The sequence below is a fragment of the Lepisma saccharinum genome, chromosome 21, assembly GCF_977018435.1.
Source record: "Lepisma saccharinum chromosome 21, izLepSacc3.1, whole genome shotgun sequence".
NCBI lineage: Eukaryota > Metazoa > Arthropoda > Insecta > Zygentoma > Lepismatidae > Lepisma > Lepisma saccharinum.
Genome location: NC_139249.1, coordinates 49,121,280 through 49,142,121, shown reverse-complemented (window position 1 = coordinate 49,142,121; position 20,842 = coordinate 49,121,280). Strand labels below are relative to the sequence as shown.

The following is a 20,842-nucleotide window of genomic DNA, read 5'->3' as shown; positions in this document are numbered from 1 at the left end:
TTCAAGTCTCGAACAATCTATAACGAGCAGCTGGCTCTGATTCACATGAAGCAAGGTGTGGTGAAACTCACCAAGCCCATCTACGTCGGAGCCACGGTTCTGGATCTGAGCAAGCTCCACATGTTCGAGACGTACTACGACATATTATGTTCACACTACGGCCACAACATCTCGCTTCTCTACACGGACACGGACAGCTTGGTGTACCACGTTCGCTCAGCCGACGCATACGGGGATATAGCCACAGTTCCATCTTTGGTTAACCTCTTCGACACCTCGGGCTATCCCCAGCCGAACCAGTACGATATCCTGGCCCGCAACAAGAAGGTGCCTGGCAAACTCAAAGATGAGAAGGACGGAGATGTGATTCTTGAGTTTGCAGGTCTTCGCGCCAAGGCCTATACCATCAAAGCTGAGGGTAGCGTTACCAAGAAGGCCAAGGGTGTCGGCAGACAGGTGGTTCGGGAGCATCTCACATTCGAGGACTTCGTGGATTGCCTCAAGACCAGGTCGTCGGTTCTAAGAGCAGAACAGCGCATCCAGAGCGTCGACCATGTGTTGACCACCAACAAAGTGAGGAAGATTGCCCTGGATCCCAACGACGACAAGAGGTGCGTTCTCCAATGTGGAATCCACACACTGCCGTGGGGGCACTATCGCTTAGCAGAAAGCAAAACCTGCAACGTATGCCCATCTTCAACAGAAGATTCATAAAACAAAACAAAAAAAAAAACAAAAAAATTATTTTGTTAGTCATTACAAAAAAAAACACTGACTGTCATTACAAAAAAACTTTGACCGTATTCTTAAATAACCAGCATACCTATGAATCTCTTTGGTTTCCGAAAACAAACCAACATGGAGACTGTACACCGTGCGACGACAGATCATGAATTTCTACCTTCCATGTTAACTAAACTCAACGGTCTACTGATTGTTCACCTTAACAGTATTTGGACGAAATTGGATGACGATGTAGGCAAGATGTTTTACGTCTTCAACAACAATTTACATTTTTACAAAATTCCGATCGATGGAAAACTTCAAATCACCGTGAATCCGGAAAACGTAGGCGAAATCAAAATATCTACCGGCAAGAACATTTTTCGAATCAAGCACGACAAGATGCTTTCTAACATTACGTACGATGTTTCTGCAGGAGATTGTTTATACGTGGAACTCCTAGGAGATTACGACAAACTCATTCCTCTCTTCGTAGAATTACGAATCGTCTATCCTATTATAAATAACCGTTAACCAAAATGCCTAACGATATTTTCGGCAACACTAAGCGTGTAGACCACGCAGAAGAGATTCTCATGTTGGACGTCCGAATTAAAAAGTTGAGGAGCGATTTGATCGCTTTGCAGGAGACCTTAAACAAAAGTTCAGAGTCGGAGATCGCTACGCTCCAAACGCAATGTCTCGACCCTATTCTGAAAATCGATTCCGAACTGAAAACGCTCATAAAAAATTATGTCGACGTACCTTCTTACGACAACGTTCAAAATATACAGTTGAGCGTGGATAAGCTTCAAAATGATTTGCTCAAATTGCAGCAATTTCAATCGAAAAATGAAGATTTGGAAAAATTGAAACTCGAAATCGAAGAACGAACTTCGGCAATCGAAAAGAATTTCTCTGAACTTCAAACCATCGTGAAGGATATTGATGTAGAACGCTTGCATGTTGTTGTTTCCAAATTACAAGAAGAATTCGCCGGCACGTTGGAAGAAATTAAATCCAAGTTACAGACTTTGGAAGATACCATGACGAACCTACCATCGTCAGACGAACTGCAGGTCATCGGCAAAAGCGTCGCGAACATAAAAATTCAATTGGAGGCTTATCAAGATTTCGAACACATTCAAACCACCATCGCTACGCTTCAGGCGTCTCTGGAGTTGATCAACGAAGAAATTAAAAAATATTCACGCTGAAGCAAGTGCGTTGACGAGCATACAAGACACGTTGAGCACGGTTCAGCAGAAGATCGAATATTTAGAAAATTTGAACGTCGAATCGAACCTTGCTCATTTTCATCACGTACTGGACAACATACAGGGTGACTTGGAATCGTTACGGACGAGCGTACCTTCGAGCGAAGATTTGGAAAAATTGAAAACGGCTGTGACGGCACTATCCGATTCGAGCGACGTCAAAAGTTCACTGAGCGATCTCGAGAGTAGGGTGGCCAATCTCCCCACCTCAAAAGAATTACACGCTTTGAAAAGGAGCATATCACGTATGCTGAAACGACTAGAAACGGAAACGGCGAACGTGGAACAGATTCGAGACGAACTTGCTTCGCTGGTGTCGACGCTGCCCACTTCGCAGAGCGTCGCCGACCTTCACATGCAGTTTACCGAGATGCGAAGCATCGTGAACGATCTTACCGAGAAAAGTTCGAAATTGAATCAAGTCGAGAACCTTTAGAGTATCGTCGTCAACATCAGAGATCAAGTTGGAGTGCTGGAATCCACGCAGGAATCGACGCTGGCCTCTTTCGGTGCCAAATTACAAGAACTCAACGAAAACTTCAAGCAGTTGAACGTGGAAGTGAAAATCAAACCGTCATTTTCTTCAGTAACGGATACCATCGTCGAACATTTGTTGCCCGTACAAAATACACTGGGACAGCTTCACAGCAACCTCGTTAGCGTCGATACTAAATTCGCTAAACTACATTCTCTGCAAGCCATCGAAATCAACAGCGTACCCAATCAACAGAGAATCTCCACGTTCGTCGAAGGTAACAAACTGTACATGTTACATCCTTATCATCCGTACTACAAGTTTCTCCTCGATGGCACGATTCAGATAAATGAATTTTCGTACTGGTCTCACGGCAGAAAAGCTAGCGTTCCCACCATGACCTTGATATCGAATCGTGGTGTCCAGAAAGCAGGAAACATTCCTCTGGCACGTTGGAACGAAACGCGCAACATATATGAAATACACGAAGACGAAGATCTTACCGTTTTTGACGTGAGTGCCGGCGATAAGCTGATCATTCAAAACACGAGCGAAGTGCCACCCTCTTTGAATCCCATCACGCTGGTGCTTCTCTTCAAACGTAATCTCTAAAAAAATGTCTAGGCAAGCCATCGTCGAAGAATTGCATAAACCTGCACGCCGCAACTACAAACGTTTGGCGGTGGTAACCAAGGGAATCGATGACCTCTGGCAAAGTGACCTTGTGGAGATGAGTAGCGGCAATCTAAAAAATGTGCATAAATTGAACAAGGGCAACAAGTTCCTCCTCACCGTCATAGACACATTTTCGAAATTCGCATGGGCTCTACCTTTGAAAGCCAAAACAGGGACATGCGTCACGGAAGCATTCAAGACAATTTTTCGCGAAAGCGACAGACGACCACGGTTTTTGCAAACAGACAAGGGGAAGGAATTTTACAATGCCGTATTCCAAACGTTTATTCGGAAACACGACATTCGACATTATTCAACCTTCAGTCACATCAAAGCCAGCATCGTGGAAAGATTTAATCGAACCTTGAAAACACACATGTGGAAACGATTCACGCTTCGAGGAAATTACAAATGGGTCGACATACTGCCGGAACTCGTCGACACCTATAATGATACGGTACACAGAACGATAGGCATGAAGCCAGCTGACGTTACGAAATCTGACGAGCAGCGTTTAATTTCTACAGTTTACTGTCCAAAGTACACTCCCACGACTACCAAGAAATCAAAATTCAAAATTGGAGACCAGGTGAGGATCAGCAAATTCAAACGCACCTTCGAGAAGGGATTCACAAAAAATTGGAGCACGGAACTTTTTACGGTGGTTCGAGTTTTACCCGGAAACCGACACACGTATATAATAAAAGATAGTAGCGGCGAGATTTTGAAAGGAAGATTTTACGAAGAGGAACTCTCTAAAACAAAACATCCCAACACGTACCTCATCGAGAAAGTATTACGTAGGAAAGGCAACAAACTGTTTGTCAAATGGCTGGGACTTCCGGAAAAGAGTTGGATCGACGCGAACGAAATGATCTTGTGAGTACGTGGAACGTGGTGAAGCGTCTACCGGATTCGGAAAGTCAAACAAAAAAAAAAGAACGGCGAGTTGCTTCCCGACAGCATCCGCTGTCTGATCGTAGGTCCTTCGGGGTGTGGGAAAACAACACTGCTCGTGGACAATTTTCTCCTCGCACCGAATTGGTTAGATTGGAAGAACAGGCACCTGTACATGTTCTCGAAAAGTTTGGAGCAATCCAAATACCAGCAACTGATGAAACTGTACGATGGTCTGGACATTGCAACGTTCTCTTCGGAAATAAAGCCACTCGACGATTGTCGTGAAAATTCAGTCGTTGTGTTCGACGATGTCATCCTGGAAAATCAAAATGAAATTCGCAATTTTTTCACGCAAGGTCGTCACAAAGGAATAGATTGCTTCTTCTTAGCTCAAACGTTTTCCAAAATTCCAAAACAGTTAGTACGCGACAACGCTAATTTCATATGTTTGTTTCGTCAAGATCACACCAACCTCAAGCACGCGTACGATGACTACGTAGGCGGAGACATGAACTACAATCAATTTTCGGAACGCTGCTGCTCCCACTGTTGGAACAGTGACGATTTCGGATTCGCGACGATCGACATGACGAGGAAACCCAACGACGGAAAATACAGAAACAAAATCAACGACTTTCTAAACGTTGCAACGTTGTGAGAAACGACGTGTATAAATAACGCTATGACGAAACGAAAAATCGAAGACGAAAATCTCAAGCTTCGCGATTACCTCGCGAAACGTTTCAAAGGTTGGAAATCCGAGAATCGCGGATTCTACGAAGAGAAGAACCGTCAAGATCAACCTGTGATCGACGCCATCAGCGATCTAGGTAAAGAAATTAAAGGCGTCACGGAACAAAATAAAAATTTGATCAACGAACTCGTACCACTTGCAGCTAAAAGTTACACCGTACCCACGCCTATTTCGAGCATTCCTTCGACGCCGTTCGAACTGAAGGACGTACCGGCACGACGTCGAGCCATAGGTAGCACGCCGTCGTCTTTGGATAAGATCGAGTTGGGACCTTTGGCACGAGACTACCTGAGCACGGGAAAATTCGACAAAGATGAAGTGTTCGGATTGTATCCGAGCATGGAGAGCAACGAAGGCGGCGGTGTGGTTTGGAAGATTGGAAAATCGAAAGTCACCTTCGAAGGCAACGACATTAAAGTTAATTTAGGCGAGAAGGATAGTTGGAACAGGTATCCGGGCACGGTGGGACTGTGGGAACTCGTTGCCAAAAAGCAGCCGAAAGATTACACCGACGAAGATTACCAGAGTTACAAGGAAATTTTGATCATGACGGATGCCTTGTACCAGAACAACGACGCCTCGCAGAATAGGGTGAAATCGAGCAGCGGCGAGAAGTACAGAAATCTCATCAAACCGATTTGGAACCAGGTGAAAACAGGCAGCGGCGTCAAACTCTACAACACCCTGCCCAAAGAGTTTGTGTGGGTGGACGACGTGCGCAAGCTCATAGACCGATTGTTGGTTATTGCAGGAGAGGAGAATGCAGGCAATCGTAATTTCTACAACGAGAAGGTGGGAATTGTGGACATGATCAGCACAAAACTTTCCAACTTCATCGTGAACGACGACAAGGGCATAGGTTACCTCATTAAAATTATCAACACGCTGCCTCCGAGATTCTGGAACGTGGCCGAAGGAAAAGGACTAGTGAACGACATCATCAACAAGTTACCTTTCGAGATGCATTTACCTGGCTACCAGTACTGCGGACCGGGTACCAAACTCGAGAAAAGATTGGAGAGAGGAGACAAGGGTGTGAATCCATTGGACGCCGCATGCAAAGATCACGACATCGCCTACAACACCACTCGCACCGATCTGGATGCGCGTCACGAAGCAGACAGAAAATTAGAGCATGCAGCTTTCGAAAGATTTGTTAGCAGAGACGCTTCGCTGGGAGAAAGAGTTGCAGCACTGGGCACCACCATCGCCATGAACACGAAACAAAAATTTGGATGGGGTGTGTAGAAATAAAAAAAATTCTCGAACCATGAAAAAAATTTCTTCGGTATATAAATAACACTACGTAAAAAAAAAAAACTCCAGTTGTGTTTGCCATCTTATAAAAAATGAGTAAACAATCACTAGACGCCCAAGCATTAAAACAAATGCTAAATTCATCAGTCGAATATGTAAAAATTCAGGAATTGGAAGTGGACAAACCTTACACGATAACTTCCGGTTCAATTGTTTCTACCCAGTATGGTCCCAAGGCGCGTCTGTTGCTCAACGCACAATACAGTCTATTTTTACCAGATCGATACGCTAACATGTTATCCGACGAAAAGCTAGCTATTTTAATCGAGAACAAAACTCAAATCGTGTACAAGGGTACAAAGGAACTTCTTGGTAAGAAAACAAAGCATGTAATAGAATTTGTGTAACGGCTCTGCGCGGAGTATATTCTTGAAAAAAAAATTACACGGAACAAAAAAAAATCTCAGAACATTTATATATAAATAACATACCGAAAAAAATTACACAAAACAAAAAAAATCTCAGAACATATATATAAATAACATACCGTGAAGATAACATATAGAGCATCAACATGAAGCCCAAAGGTGTCGTGTACCAGATACCATACTCCAATCTGAAAAATCTAGGTGCCCTCGATGGGTTACTCACCAAGAAACAACGCGAGAAGAAACGTTCTTGCTTGACGAAAGGACACGGAATGAAATTACTTCTCAGCACACCTCAATTGAGACGCTTGCAGCGTTCGCGGAAACAGCAAAAAATCGGAGGTTTCATATTCAGCATCCCAGCCATCCTGGCAGCATTGGGGGCCGTTGGAAGTTTGGCCGGCGGTAGCGCCGCCATCGCGAAAACCGTCATCGACTCGAAGAAGAACAAGGCAGAATTGGAAGAACAGAAACGTCACAACCTGGCTTTGGAGAAGAAGGGGAAAGGTATAACCAAAAAACAAAAAAGCAACCTCGATGCTTTGAAGAAATATAAAAAAAAGAAGAAGCCCTGTCCAACTTCGATATTGAATCTCTGATCGAACTGTTGGGAATAAAAAACTTCAGGGGTGTTTTCATGTCCGATTCTCTACCCTCTGCTGTGAAGAAAAAGGAGTATGGCGTGGTCAACCTGGACAGTTACAAAAATCCTGGTACACATTGGATATGCTACCTCAAAATTGACGATAACAATGCATTTGTTTTCGATTCGTTCGGTGGCACACCACCTGCCAGGTTGGTAAAGTATCTCAGTGTTGCCAACCTCTACTACAATGACAAACGCATCCAGGGTTTCACCGATGTTAACTGCGGCCACCTATGCCTTTCCGTTCTCGCATACATGTCTAAAATAAATAACCCGTCGGTGGAACATTTTCAGAAAGCATTGTGGAACCTTAAACACGATGGGCGTGTTCCATCTCACGAGCGAATCTTCAATCTTGAAACTCACGCTGCACGACGACATCGTCTATCCTAAATCCGTGGCTCTGCGTGCATTCTACAGCATGTACCTCATACCTAACGTCACGCAGCACAACAACAAAATTAGCGTCGGAAGCGAACACATCGTCGTCACGCCAGGTCAATACAATCTTTCCACTTTGCAAGCTCAGTTACCCAAAGGCACGTACCTTTCTCAAAATTCGGTCACGCACAGAGTGGAAATCGTGTCGGCGACGGAGACCGTGGACCTGGGCACCATAGGAGAACTTCTAGGTTTCGAGAACAACACCAAACTCGAAGCTGGCATCAAGCACACGGCAGTCAATATTCCTAAATTTCTAGCCATAGAGACTCTGAACGTTCACTGCAACGTGGCGGAAGGCATGATCACGAAATCCTCGGACGGATTGTTAGGAAGTCACAAGCAGACGGGAATCATAGCCACGTTCAAACCCAGTTCCGAATTCATGGAACCGATCATCTACACACCCTCTTCGCCGATCTATTTTCCAGTATGCCGCAACCGCATAGACGACATAGAGTTGGTAGTGACAAACGAGAAAGGAGACGTGGTGGATTTCGCAGGTGCCACTACGACGGCCATCGTGGAGATCAACGTATAATAAATAACATGCATAGTGAAAATGGAGCAAATCGAAAGTTACGAATTGCAATCTTTCCCTCCCAACCGTCGCACGTTCGCCAATCTCAACGAAGCGAACAGGGAGATCGAATACGACGTGGACGTAGGCGACGGGTTCGTTCATCCTCACAGAGCGGACCTCTACCTTCAATTCGACGTGGTGAAGAAGGAAAGCGGAGAAGCGTTTCCGCCCAATGCAAATTTAATACTCGTGGACAACTTCGTGCCTCACCTGTTTTCGCAGGTGGAGGTGAGGAAACACAACACCGTCATAGACAGAATAGACTATCCAGGCATCACGTCGACGGCAGTGGGAACTTTGAAATTATCCAAAACGGACGCAGCATACTACCAGGCGGGAGGATTCGAAGCAGGGACCAAAATATCGACTAGAAATCACACGGTGCTCTTTCCCATGCGTCTGCTGCCGGGATTCTTCTCGGACTACAAGAAGATCGTGTGGAAGGGAGGACTGAGGATCACATTTCGAAGAGCGGCTAACGACAACGACGCACTGATGCGATACACCAACTTAAACGCCGACGGCACGCCGATAGCCAACACATTACCCGAAGCAGCCAAGTGCATCATCCGGAGCATGGAATTGAGAATGCCGATCGTGGAATACGAAACAAACTACGCCCTCAAGTACAAAGCGGAGATCTTGAAGAGTCCGCAGGTACCGATTCACTTTCACGGTTACCAGTGCGTGCAGAAGATGGCGTCGGGAAGTCACATGGAATTCGACGTGACGACACAGTTCAACAACATACAGTTCGACATGCCAGATTTCGTCGTAGTGCTCTTTCAGACCGGGCGCGATAACAACCAGGAAAAAGATTCCAGCAAGTTCGACGACTGCAAGATCAAAAACGTTTATCTGAAGAATGGACGCAACGAAGTGTTCCCGCGCGAGAATTACAACCTCGACATGACCAAAGATGATTATCTCAAACTTTACGAAGCTTACACTTCTTTCAAACGTGTGACCGAGGGAAGCATGGACATGTACTACACGCCCAGCGAATTCAAAACCCGTAGACCCATGTTCGTCATCAACACATCTAAGAGAAAGCAGGTGGTGGTCAACGATCGAACCAACATCAAGGTCGTCTGCGAGTTCCACGAAGCCTTGCCCGAGGACACCGTGTGCAGCGTCATCCTGATCGCAGAGAAGTCCTTCGTCCACGACGTGAAGAACGAGAGGGTCACAGAGCAGTTTTAACAAGTTTTTAACATTTTTTCTTGCACAATAAGAAATTTTTGTACTAGCACAATCAGTTTCAATAGCACAATACGAAAATTTCACTAGTTCAAGATCAGTTACAATATCAATTTCATCAGTTATCAGTTACAATATCGTTTTTTTTGCACTATAGCACGAGACAATCAGAAAATTTGCACAAAAAAAATTTGTTGTTGTTTTTTTTACATGAGAAAATTAACAATAAAATTCTTTTTTTTTATCGTTTCAGATGCTGTCGAACATCAAAAACACATACACATACAAACACACTAAAAAAATAAGCATGCAACTTTATTTGTAACACACACACATACATTCTCCATCTTCATCAAGAAAATATTATAATAAACATAATTATTTTTATCTATCACACAATAAAACTCTATATCCAAAATATTACAACATCAAATAACACTAGAGTCGTTAGTACACATTGCATGCATTACGGAGGTCCTCTGTAGGGTTTCATGGAAGTTTGGGGAAAAAAAAAAAACACGTGAAACCCTACAGAGGTGCGGTTATCTAGAGCCGCAGCCGTTAGAACCTTTTTGGGTTGGGCACCACGCACCCTGGCGAGGTTAGGGGCCAGGCATCCTAAAAAACAACAATTATTTATTTGTTTGTTTGCCTCACAATACGAAAAATAATAAGAAGCACCAGCGCGCACGTGTGTATAGCACATCATGTTTCACCCCGAGAGAGGTTTACAAAAGTCGCAATAGGTCTCTCTTTCTTTATCTTACAGCAATGTTGGTATCTCTATCTTTTTTTTATAGTTGCAGATGGGTTGCCAACACACTCTAGTTAATAATGCTACATATTATACACACACGCACACACATACTGTGTTGCCATCCATCCATCCATCCATCTCTCTCTTTTACGGCAGTATATATTTGTTGCCGGCACTCCTTGCTAAATTGGCTAAACCCTTGCCAAGTAAAAAAAGCTGTAGGTAGGTGTTGGCAGCATTGTCGGTTGTTTAACTCTTCCCTCTCTCTCTTTTTCTCCTCTCTCTCTTTTTTTTTGTAAAAAGCTATGGCAAAAATACCAGAAGGTTGGCAAATTGCTTTATGCACTGTAAGGCCTCAAGCAGTATTGCCAGCTCCTTGCTTTAGGTTAGGTTAGACCAAAATAAAAACCTTGGTGACTTTTCGAGTAAGATGTTGGCAATACTGCAAAACAAACCTCAAGCAGTATTGCCAGCTCCTTGCTTTAGGTTAGGTTAGACCAAAATAAAAACCTTGGTGATTTTATCGAGTAAGATGTTGGCAACGCTGCAAGGCAGACCTCAAGCAGTGTTGCCAGCTTCTTGCTTTAGGTTAGGTTAGACCCAAAAAAACCTTGGTGATTTTTTCGAGTGAGGAGTTGGCAACACTGCAAGAAAATGAGGCTCGCCTTACGAGAGAAATCCATTAAGGCGAGCCTCACCGAGCCTCATTTTCGGTTGCCGAACCGGTGCCACTATACTACTTTTATTTACAAAAAAAAAATATTGAAAAATCGAACGAACACATCAAACATTGGGAAATACAAGAGTTATCCATTGTTGACATAACATTAAAGTGCAAAAGCAACCTTTTGATGTAATTCTTTTATGGCACATTCCTGGTAAATCCAGGTTCCTCCCCTCACTAATTCATAATTTATTGAATGGAGATGGAAGTATACAGAATATCTTTGCATTACCAATACAAGTGTGATTTTCCCCAGTGAAATGTACAGAAAACATACCTCAAAAATGACAAAAATATGCTGTCATACAATGAATTTGCTAAAAAATATGCCTTAGGTTTTTTATGCATTTACATGACAAATGACAGCATCATCATAGCATTCACAGAAGATAGGAAATTTAATTTGGTGTGGAGAAATAAGCTAGGATAAAAACATGACAAAAATCTGAGGTCTGTAAGGAGAAAAAAATCTGAACATATACTTACTGATTTCATAAAGGTGCTTTGTCAAAAATGAAAATTGTTACTTCTGGAAGTTTATGACAGCCACACAATCTTCATTGTGTACCTCAACCTATCTACTTACCATTCAAGTTAACATTTCTGGAGGTGTGAATATCCTTAGCTAGTTATATGCAATAGCTTATGGCAAGTTGTGAATATGCTTAACTAGATGGCACCTCCATTGCAGGAAGAACACAGCAATTGCATGACAAATTGTATGCTGCAACTTATTAATGCCTAACAGAACCAAGAAGTTACAGAACTGGCATTGTAAATTTACACAGAGATCCAAGTTGTGGAAATTATGGGAGTGCAATACAGAGGTTTTTTTTTTTTTTTGGAAACTCTGTGAGCATTGGCACATAATACCAAAGACATGTTTTTCCATTTCATAAATTTTCAGTCAATTATAATGTCTCTAACATGTAAATTTTGCATTCCTAGATGCTATTTAATTATTGGTACAACAACTATAATTCCTCAAAACTATTTATTCAGTGAAGTGTAATTTTCAGTCGTTATAGTACCGAGACAGTGATGTGAAAAGATTTATGAATTATAATGACAATCTTAGTGTAGGATTTCCCTTACTCTTTGAGTGGAGTGGAGTTTTAAGTCCACTTTTGTGCACAGATAGGCTAATTTGGACTGGACCTACAGTTCAAAGTAGGATCCAAACCACTATGCCTCACCAGTTCTCAAACTTGGAACCCCTTGATTGCAAAGCAAATATGTTACAACTATGCCTCGGGGAAGCACCCCTACCATTTGAAGTAGATGATGTAACAAAAATTATTGTGGATGCCGTATGCAAATGGAAATATAGCATCAAAAGGTAAAAATAATAATAAAAAAAAAGTCTCTCAAGAGATTGAAAATGAAATCTGGAGTCCCCTTGATGTTGAGGTAATTAAGATTTGACTAATCTATTAATGGGGAGACTGTTCAAAGAAGTCCTCCCATTAATGACTATTGCAATATTGTTGTACGAGAACCAGATGGACCTAACTTAAATTTATGTAATTTTCACGAGTGATTATGTCTGAATATAAAAAAGTCAGTAATTTGAAGATACTTAAATCCTCTTTACCACTAATGAGAAAAGCTGGACATGGGTGAATCTGACTCCAAACACAGCTTTTTTAGAGTTACGTTCCTCTGGTTCTCACACGGCAACATATGACATGAGGTCGTCTTTATGCACAAAGAAGCTACAGTTTAAATTGGTATCTGAACCATTAAGTGCCTCTGCTGAGTATTGAACATGGAATCCCAAGATGATTACAAGATGGCAACATTAAACATTTCCAATACACCAATGAAGAGGCTTGAACTGTCAGTGAGCAAATGAGTAAAGTAAACCAATTTCAGATAGAACAGCATTGAAAAAAATATTTGCAATGAAACTTTTCTAAATCAAGTGGGAGGTGATTGTGTACATTATGAAACATGTATTCATGAAATCAGATACACACTGATGCAGACCTTTTGTACACAGAAAATGCATAGTTAAAAAAAAAGAAAACTTGACTACATAGGAACTTTGCATGTAATATCAGCTTTTTAAAACTTTAGGAAAACCCTTTTGTGTGTTCTGTTACAGCTCTTGCAATAACAATCTCCTACAACAACACACTACTTGATGGCAAAAGTAACTAAGGCAATGAAGTACATTGATATTTCACAACGACAAACAAGACTTAAAAACTGTTGCAAAGGGGAAGCTTTAAACAAAATAAAATAAACCTTTTCACGTTTCATCTTGCATATGAAAATATAAATCTCCTTTCTTCAAAGAAATATATTTTAAGGTAACAGCCATCCAAGCCATATGAAATGGCTGATGTGCATTTTAATGAAAAATTATCTGAAAATTCTGGCTCAAGCAGATATTTAGTTTTCTGTTGGTTGAGTCCCAATCTTCAAAAAAACTTTCCAGCACAGTGGCGTACGCAAGGGGGGGTTACCGGGTTTAACCCCCCCCCCTTGAGCTCTTGAATTATTATGGAAAATGCTGTAGAAAAAAAATAAAAATGGCTAATTTATCACAGTCAAAGATCTGCGGCAGCATGAAGAAAAACAACATTCCAAACACATTCTAAGCGACCGCAAAGTTCAATTTTGCATTTTTTTTTTTTTGCAAAAACTCGCGCAGTGACTCTCGCGAGAATTGTGAAAATTCCTTTCTTCGTCGCAGTGTGCCGACCTTATTGCAAACATTCTTCCCGGTACTGATTTCACATCCCCTTGTGAACTCTCAAGTGATGCCAAGTCTACATCCACATCATTAAATAATGTTGAAGAATTACTTTGTGAATCACCTAGAAGTGATAAATGTGTTGGAATGTCTATAAACTTACTTTTCAATGAAAATATAGACTCAGTGGAATTTAGCAACATGTATTCTCGCGCTTCATCATCATCCTGGGCGAGTTCTATAGGTAAAGGTAATGTAAATTCCCCCGTGCATATAGCACCGTGCCATGAAGGCACACGAAGTGGTGTGGTGGGCCCCAAAGATTCTCGATCTCGAACTATTTTGCAGGTGATGTGATCAGCACCATGCTCCGGCAGCCTTCATCCCCCAGGGTTGCTCTCAGGTACCCATTGCTATGAGGCTGGGTGCGGAGACAAGGCTGGATAAATTCCAACCAATTCCGAGAATCGAACCCGAATATCCCACGAAGTTGTCAGACTAGACCAGCGCGGCTCCTTGAATGAGTTTCATATTTCGATTATTTCAATAAATTTAATATATTTGCTTGTTTTTATGGATTTTCTTCACACTTAAAATGTCTCACTTATCATATACAAATAACCGTTGACTAGACAATTATTTTGTAACAAAGAAACAAAAGAAATGTAATTTTGTTCTATTTTTTCATAAATAGCAGCTGCATTAGTAGTAATTAAACTAATTAATTATAAGAATTATTAATTAATTTATTATTATTATTATTATTTAAAGTATAATAAAACAATGGTAATGTGATTTGTAGAAAGTTTTCGAAATAACACCCCCCTTGATGAAATCCTGCGTACGCTACTGTTCCAGCAGGTAGTAAAAATAAATAAGTGAACCATTTAAAGTATTCAATAATTAAATGAAAGAAGTGAGGAATTGGCACTGCTAACAATATTGAAATAAAGTTCTGGTGTACCGTTACAATGTAATATTTCAAAAAGAATGTCACAGAAAACCTATTTCACACAAACTTAATAACATTAAAGCACATCTGAAGTTTCACACACACACACATGCAGAGTTGACAGTGGATGGGAAAATTGAATTTTCTTCCATCCCTCCATCTTTGATTTTTTTTGCCATAGGATGGCGATAGTGAAGCACCATGTTCTTTAAAAGACACCTCCATCTTTGTTTTAGGATGCCAATGGTCCATTAAATTAAACAGCTATGCACCTCAGGAGTGTTTTCACCAGCACCATCTATTGGTGTCATGACCCATGGTCCTCTGGATACCCACTGTTACCTGCAAAGATAAAGAAAGGCCTGTCCTGAGTTTCCACTGTAGATAATAAATATCCCAATAACAATTAAAAGTAACTTCACTTAAAAGATTTTAAAGGATCAGCAGGAATTCAAGTATTAACTTATGAGCATTTCTATAATCTATTCTTTTACTTCAAAACATCTAAAGTGCACATATCCGGTGATGGTTCCACCAGTCTCTTATGAAGAAACTGTATGTTAAATTTGGCAATCCTCTAAAGTGCCACATTTATAGAAATTTTGAGTACTTTTGTTCAAATCGCAATGTCAATGTTTGACTTCTAAAAATATGCAAGTGTTCCACAAAAGCTTTATTTCCATAGCAAATGGAATGTTGAACAAATGAACATGTAATAGCCCCATCTAGTTGCTGCACTTTTTTCCACTCTGTGCAGTGCAGGTGTATCCAGTGTCAAGAGTAGTGCAAGGAAATCACGTTCAACCAACTAGACGGAAAGCAGTGTTCCAGTTAAGAAGATTCATCAAATGCCTGTCTGCTGCTTTGAACGGTCATTTGATTAGTTAGCACACACCACGTGGCCATACACCAGTCCGAAAGGTAGTGCAGATGGTGCAGACACCAAATACACTACTTGACTCCAAATCAACAAACTAGACAACTCAGTGTTGCACCGTGCAACCAACTGGACGCTTCAGTGCAAAGAGAGTCAAAAAGTGCATTCAACTAGATGGGGCTAATGTGTTATGACTCCAAGGTGTTTTATAAACTTGCCTACAACAAACGAGGTTAGATAAATTTATCATCCTCAATTTACATTCTACAAATTCTATTACATTTCAATACTCTTGTTATTCATATCCAAATTAAACATGTTCATATTTAATCACATGCTCATTGTGTGGCAAACATTACAGATTATGCTAACTGTGAATGTTATGTGAAGGCTTCCATGTAAAGTATTGTCTGGAATAAAAATAGTTGTATGATTTTATGAAACATTCATGTAACATTTCTATTAATAAAAATGCTTCCACATAAAATTGTCCCTAGCATGGTCTTGTTGTATACTGGTAGGGTTTCTTCTTCTTATTATTATTACTACTTGTATCTAAGAATAAAACGTTTTGATAACATTTGAAGAACTCAGAAATGTTTAAGTTTAAAATTTGTGGATAATGCACATTTTGTAATAACAAAAAGGTGAGAGAAGAGAATACTAGACTTATTGTAGAATATAGATAATTATGAAACAACACTGCACATGTATTCATAATACAGTAATGGTAATAAACATAGTACTTCACATCTTTAATAATGCAGTTCATATATGAGATGAGTGCAATTTAAATACTTCATGGAAAAATTATTAACAATAATTATTCCAGACTTAGAACATCTACATACCTAACAGCCAAGCGTTTCTTGTACCTACCTTATTCTTATATTGACAAAAGTATCTGATGTTGGAATTCCTCATGTGTCCACCCTGGATACCGAGAGTAGTCACAATATTTTCATTTTAATCGGCTATCTGCAAAAGAGGAAAAGTACTGTAACTTTTGCACAAATAATTGGGTTAACAAGTTGAGTTATTGATCATAATAAGATACTGCACAAAGTTAATGATTTTTTTAAAAAAATATATATATATTCATGTTATTCTGAATGAGAAATACATCTGATGTTACACATTACTCAGTTGTTTACTTCTGATTTATTTGAAAATAGCAACTGTTTTGAAAACCCCACAAATTCACCTTTTACTGTGTTCCAATAAAAAATAATAAAATATTAAAAGAATATCACTCTGGAACTGTTATTGCCATGAGCACCTTTGATTTGGTTTGTCTTAACAATTATAATTGTATTGTTTTGTCCATGCAAATAGGAATACGAGATAAAAAGTGATACAAATTTGTTTGCTAATCCAGAACTATATGGATAGTATTGAAAATAAACTAGCATGGTCACTTGCACAATATACCTACCTACATGGCCAGTCAGCCACTCATTTCAGTATTTATGTTTTATTACATTTTATTGTAGAAGCTGTCTAAAACCCACCACACGATGGATGTCAATAGGTGTTATTATAATGAAACAAAAATAACGTACACTATCTTACCTCCTTTTAACATCCAGCTGATCTGCTTGTATCATTGGGAACTTCATCCATTGTGAGGAGCAATAACCACGATAGCACTGCACACTTGCTCTATACACTGGCTGATGACCTATAACCATCTGGCTGGTACCTCCATGTTGTGAAAATGAGAGCTTCTAGCACCTATAAAATTATTTCAGAAAAAATAAATATAAATTCTCTTACAAGGAAACTTCTATCAAACAGTTCCCACTGACTCAAAGATTTTCATGTTTAAAATAAATTCATGCTACCCACTATCAACACATGACATAAGGTAGTTAAACTGAGTGCATTCTGTTGATGGTTTCATATAGAAAAAAATATTTTCCCCTTTTCAATTGATGGTTATGGATACAGTATACCATGCACACACACACACACACATATATACATTACTAATGAAATTTTTGTCACAAAAAAAGGTTCTCTCTCACCAGTGTCGGGGCAACCGAATGGAGTACTTTCACTTTTACTGGTGCTTAGGCGTTTAGGTTAGATTTTGTGATTACTATAAAAAAAAAAGAATTTTACATCGTGATAAAAAAATAGATTTTGGATAAATTCTAATGTCCATAACTCTGTAAATATACGTTTCTATACCCCCAAGCTGCTGATATAATCTTAACAACAGTTAATCTTTCCATGGGGAATTTTTCCTGGAAATTCGAGGGAGTACGTAATTTAGTACACTCGACCTGCAATTAATACAACTTAAAACATAGTGTCAAAATTTCCTTTAAAATCTTTATCATCAGTTCACGTACTGTATAAATCATGCGTACTATTTTTCCCCCCTATATATAACATATGGTAGTGGTGCCTAATTGAAGTATTTTATAGTACCGTAATTTCATTTACTGTTTGCAACAGGACAATATGTTGCAGAAAATTAATTGTTCTTATTTTGTGCGGCATCGTTATTTTACATTTTGATGTGACGTGGGTGGAATGTTGGCATACATTTCCCAGGTGTATCAAAATATATTTTGCAGTAGTATTTTATTTTGCGATTGCTAAGCTTAAGGAATGTTGCAAAAATATCAGCTCTAATTCTTACAAAGTACGTGGAACAATGTAATTAACAATAAGAAGGAAAATGGCACGAAGTATTTAATTCTTTAGGTACATCGTAGCAACAATTCACAATACATACGTATTTCACTCTCCCCCAGATTTGTTCCAATTGCCCTTATGTTCATACCCAATAATATTAATAACATACTAACATGACGAACTTACTCGAAATACGACTGAAACGAAGTGGGCTTGCAATTCTTCTTTCTTCAAAACCATCATCCGCAACAGCTGATAGTGTCCATCTTGAAAATCTGCAACTGTGAACGAACTCGGTAGGTGCCTGGCTTGTGAGTAGGTTCCACTCGTTTTCTGTTAGTGCGTCCGTATCCGTATTCGTTAACGAAGAGTGGAGACTACACTAAATGGCATTCGTTAGCCTTTCTTGACAAAAACGTCACGAACTCGTTAGACCTTAACGTGTTGACAGTTCAAGACTTAGGCCTCAGGACACGGTCGCTCATGATTCACAATCACAAGCTCCAACTTTCCACCATATATTCTCGAACTGAATGGTTTTGAAAGAAGGTCCCTAATCAAGTCCTTACCTGCAGTACTGCAAATTGATGGCTCGTCTAGTGGAAATTTTCAATGTAGAATCATGCTTTTACACCAGGTACAAAAACACGACACAAAGAACAGAAAAAGCAGCACAATATCACAGCACCCACGCTTCTAAATTAACCTTTCTTTTCACCCTACCTGCAGTGTTACATACCCTCCATATTTCCGAGTAACTGACCACATGACGAATATGTTCAAGTACCGGCTGTGATTTCATTTCTTATAAATAGCATACGACTGGTGATCACTGGCTAACTTCATAATGTAATTTGTTGATTACTATAGAGTTTCAAACATGAAAATCGTACCGCGTTAGGTGGTGCTACGGATGCACAGAAAATTCTGGAAGTTAGCAACACTTGTGGCCAGTGTGGACGAATTCTTTCCAACACCCTTGCCAAAGACAGATGCGGTCTTAGTGTTGCTTGCCCTCGGTCTTTTTTCTTCGTAAACGGGGATGGACAGTGTCCATGCAAGAACTGCATAAGTCACTCGAAAAGCAGGGAGAAAGGCAAGCAGTCCTCTTCTTCTAATGCGGTCAGTCGTGCCGCATCGCCCAGCGTCGTTAAGGGTGTAGCCGGTTTATGTTTCAAGCCAAAAGAACAGAAAATAGGGGAAATGAAAATTCTGCAATGTAAATCTCTTATAGTAAAAAAATTCGAATCTAATGTGTATAAAGGCATTGAAAAACATGAATTAAATATAGCAAAAGTGTTTTAAAAAACAACGCAAGCGGCGCTTGCCCCGCCTTTCCTTACTGCACGCATCTGCGACCCTCATGAGAGCAGACCTCACCCTCCGAAGTCTTGTGAGGGTGTGGGCGAAAGGCGAGTCGTGAGGGCTGGGGGTGTGTGAGGGTGAAGTCGATCCGTGAGGGTGTGTGAGGGTAAGGGCGAAGTCGAGTCGTGAGGGTGAAGGCAAAAGGGCGAGTCGTCGTGATGGGTGAGGACGAAACGCAAGTCGTGAGGGTGAGGGCAAGCGGCAAGTCGTGAGGATGTGTGAGGGTGAGGGCGAAACGCGAGTCGTTAGGGTGACGGCGAAGTCAATCCATGAGGTGAATGACGAGTCCCGAGGTCGTCTGAGGGTGACGGCGAGCCGTGAGGGTGAATGGGAAGTCGTCAGGTCATGTGAGGGTGAGCCGTGAGGGTGAGGGAGGTTGAACGAATATGACCATCTCTGATACTAACAACTCGCCAAGTAGAAGTATATAAATGGTATGTTGTAAATGGAATTAAGGATTTGATCCTTGCAAAGCTGAACACTGTGCAACACTGTTTCATGGTATTTCTAGCCGAAAACGCATTTTTATAGTGTAAATGTCTATTTTGAAGGCTAGTGCTTATTTCGCTTAATCGTACCTAAAATGTCTACCTTGCAAGTTCTGTTTACTTGAGGTGTTTTTACGCGCCTGGTATTCCAGTTGAAGGTGGAATGGTACGCCAGATCTTTGGAAAATCCAAACTGTACAACTGATTTTTGACTCATGCCAGTGGCGGCCGGCAGCAACTATGATGGGTAGTGCCAACGTGATCAAGAAATCGAAAAAAAAACCCTCCGCAATGCCACCCCCTCTCCTTGCGGTTTCGTCACTGGGCAAGATGTTTATCCTCGTTTGGTAACGTGGTAAACAATGTGTGTTTAAGTAATAAGTACTAATCCGATTAATCTTCACTCACTAACCTATCTTTATACACTACAGGACACTTCCCTAAAAATATAACAATTACAAGAGGAAAGCAAAAACAAATCCTATCACCTTCTCCTCCTCCATACACACGTATTCTAACTGGATGTCAAAACTATCTTTATTATGAAAATAAATTGTCGAAATGCCAAAGGAAACTCGCATCATCATAGGATTTTTTACTTTTATATTTTTAAAAAAGTCTGAATGGCCCTCTTGGTGCATCTATCTTTTATCAAAAATGTTCACTTAGCTTTGGAAAAGTACTAGGTTCATTTCTCCAAAAGTAGGCAGCAATTACTTCCCTTCCCCAACGGGTCTTACAAATCAGTCGTATTTAGCGACTTTTCTCTGAAGGTGGCAACTGTGTCAACACTGCTAAAGTTCCCCCGCCGTGCGAGGCCAAGACGGGCACTGTTTCTTATGGGGTAACCCCGCCCCCTGCCACTTTGTTCTCGGCTCATGGTGGAAATGTTCCTCGCTGAGACTTCTTCAACCCTCTGCACGTGTGTCAACTTGGTTGGGCCAGCTCTTGGTCGGCACGGACTGTTGCATCG

General features: G+C 40.7%; 1 long non-coding RNA gene across 1 annotated transcript; it reads right to left on the bottom strand.

Moving 5' to 3' along the window:
- Window positions 1-16,252: 16,252 nt before the first annotated feature.
- On the bottom strand, window positions 16,253-18,289 carry LOC146004498 (uncharacterized). Its single transcript, XR_014443933.1, has 3 exons — window positions 18,203-18,289; window positions 16,943-17,104; window positions 16,253-16,348 (listed from the first exon to the last, which is right to left on the bottom strand). It is a non-coding gene; the product is annotated as an uncharacterized LOC146004498 (long non-coding RNA).
- Window positions 18,290-20,842: the final 2,553 nt, after the last annotated feature.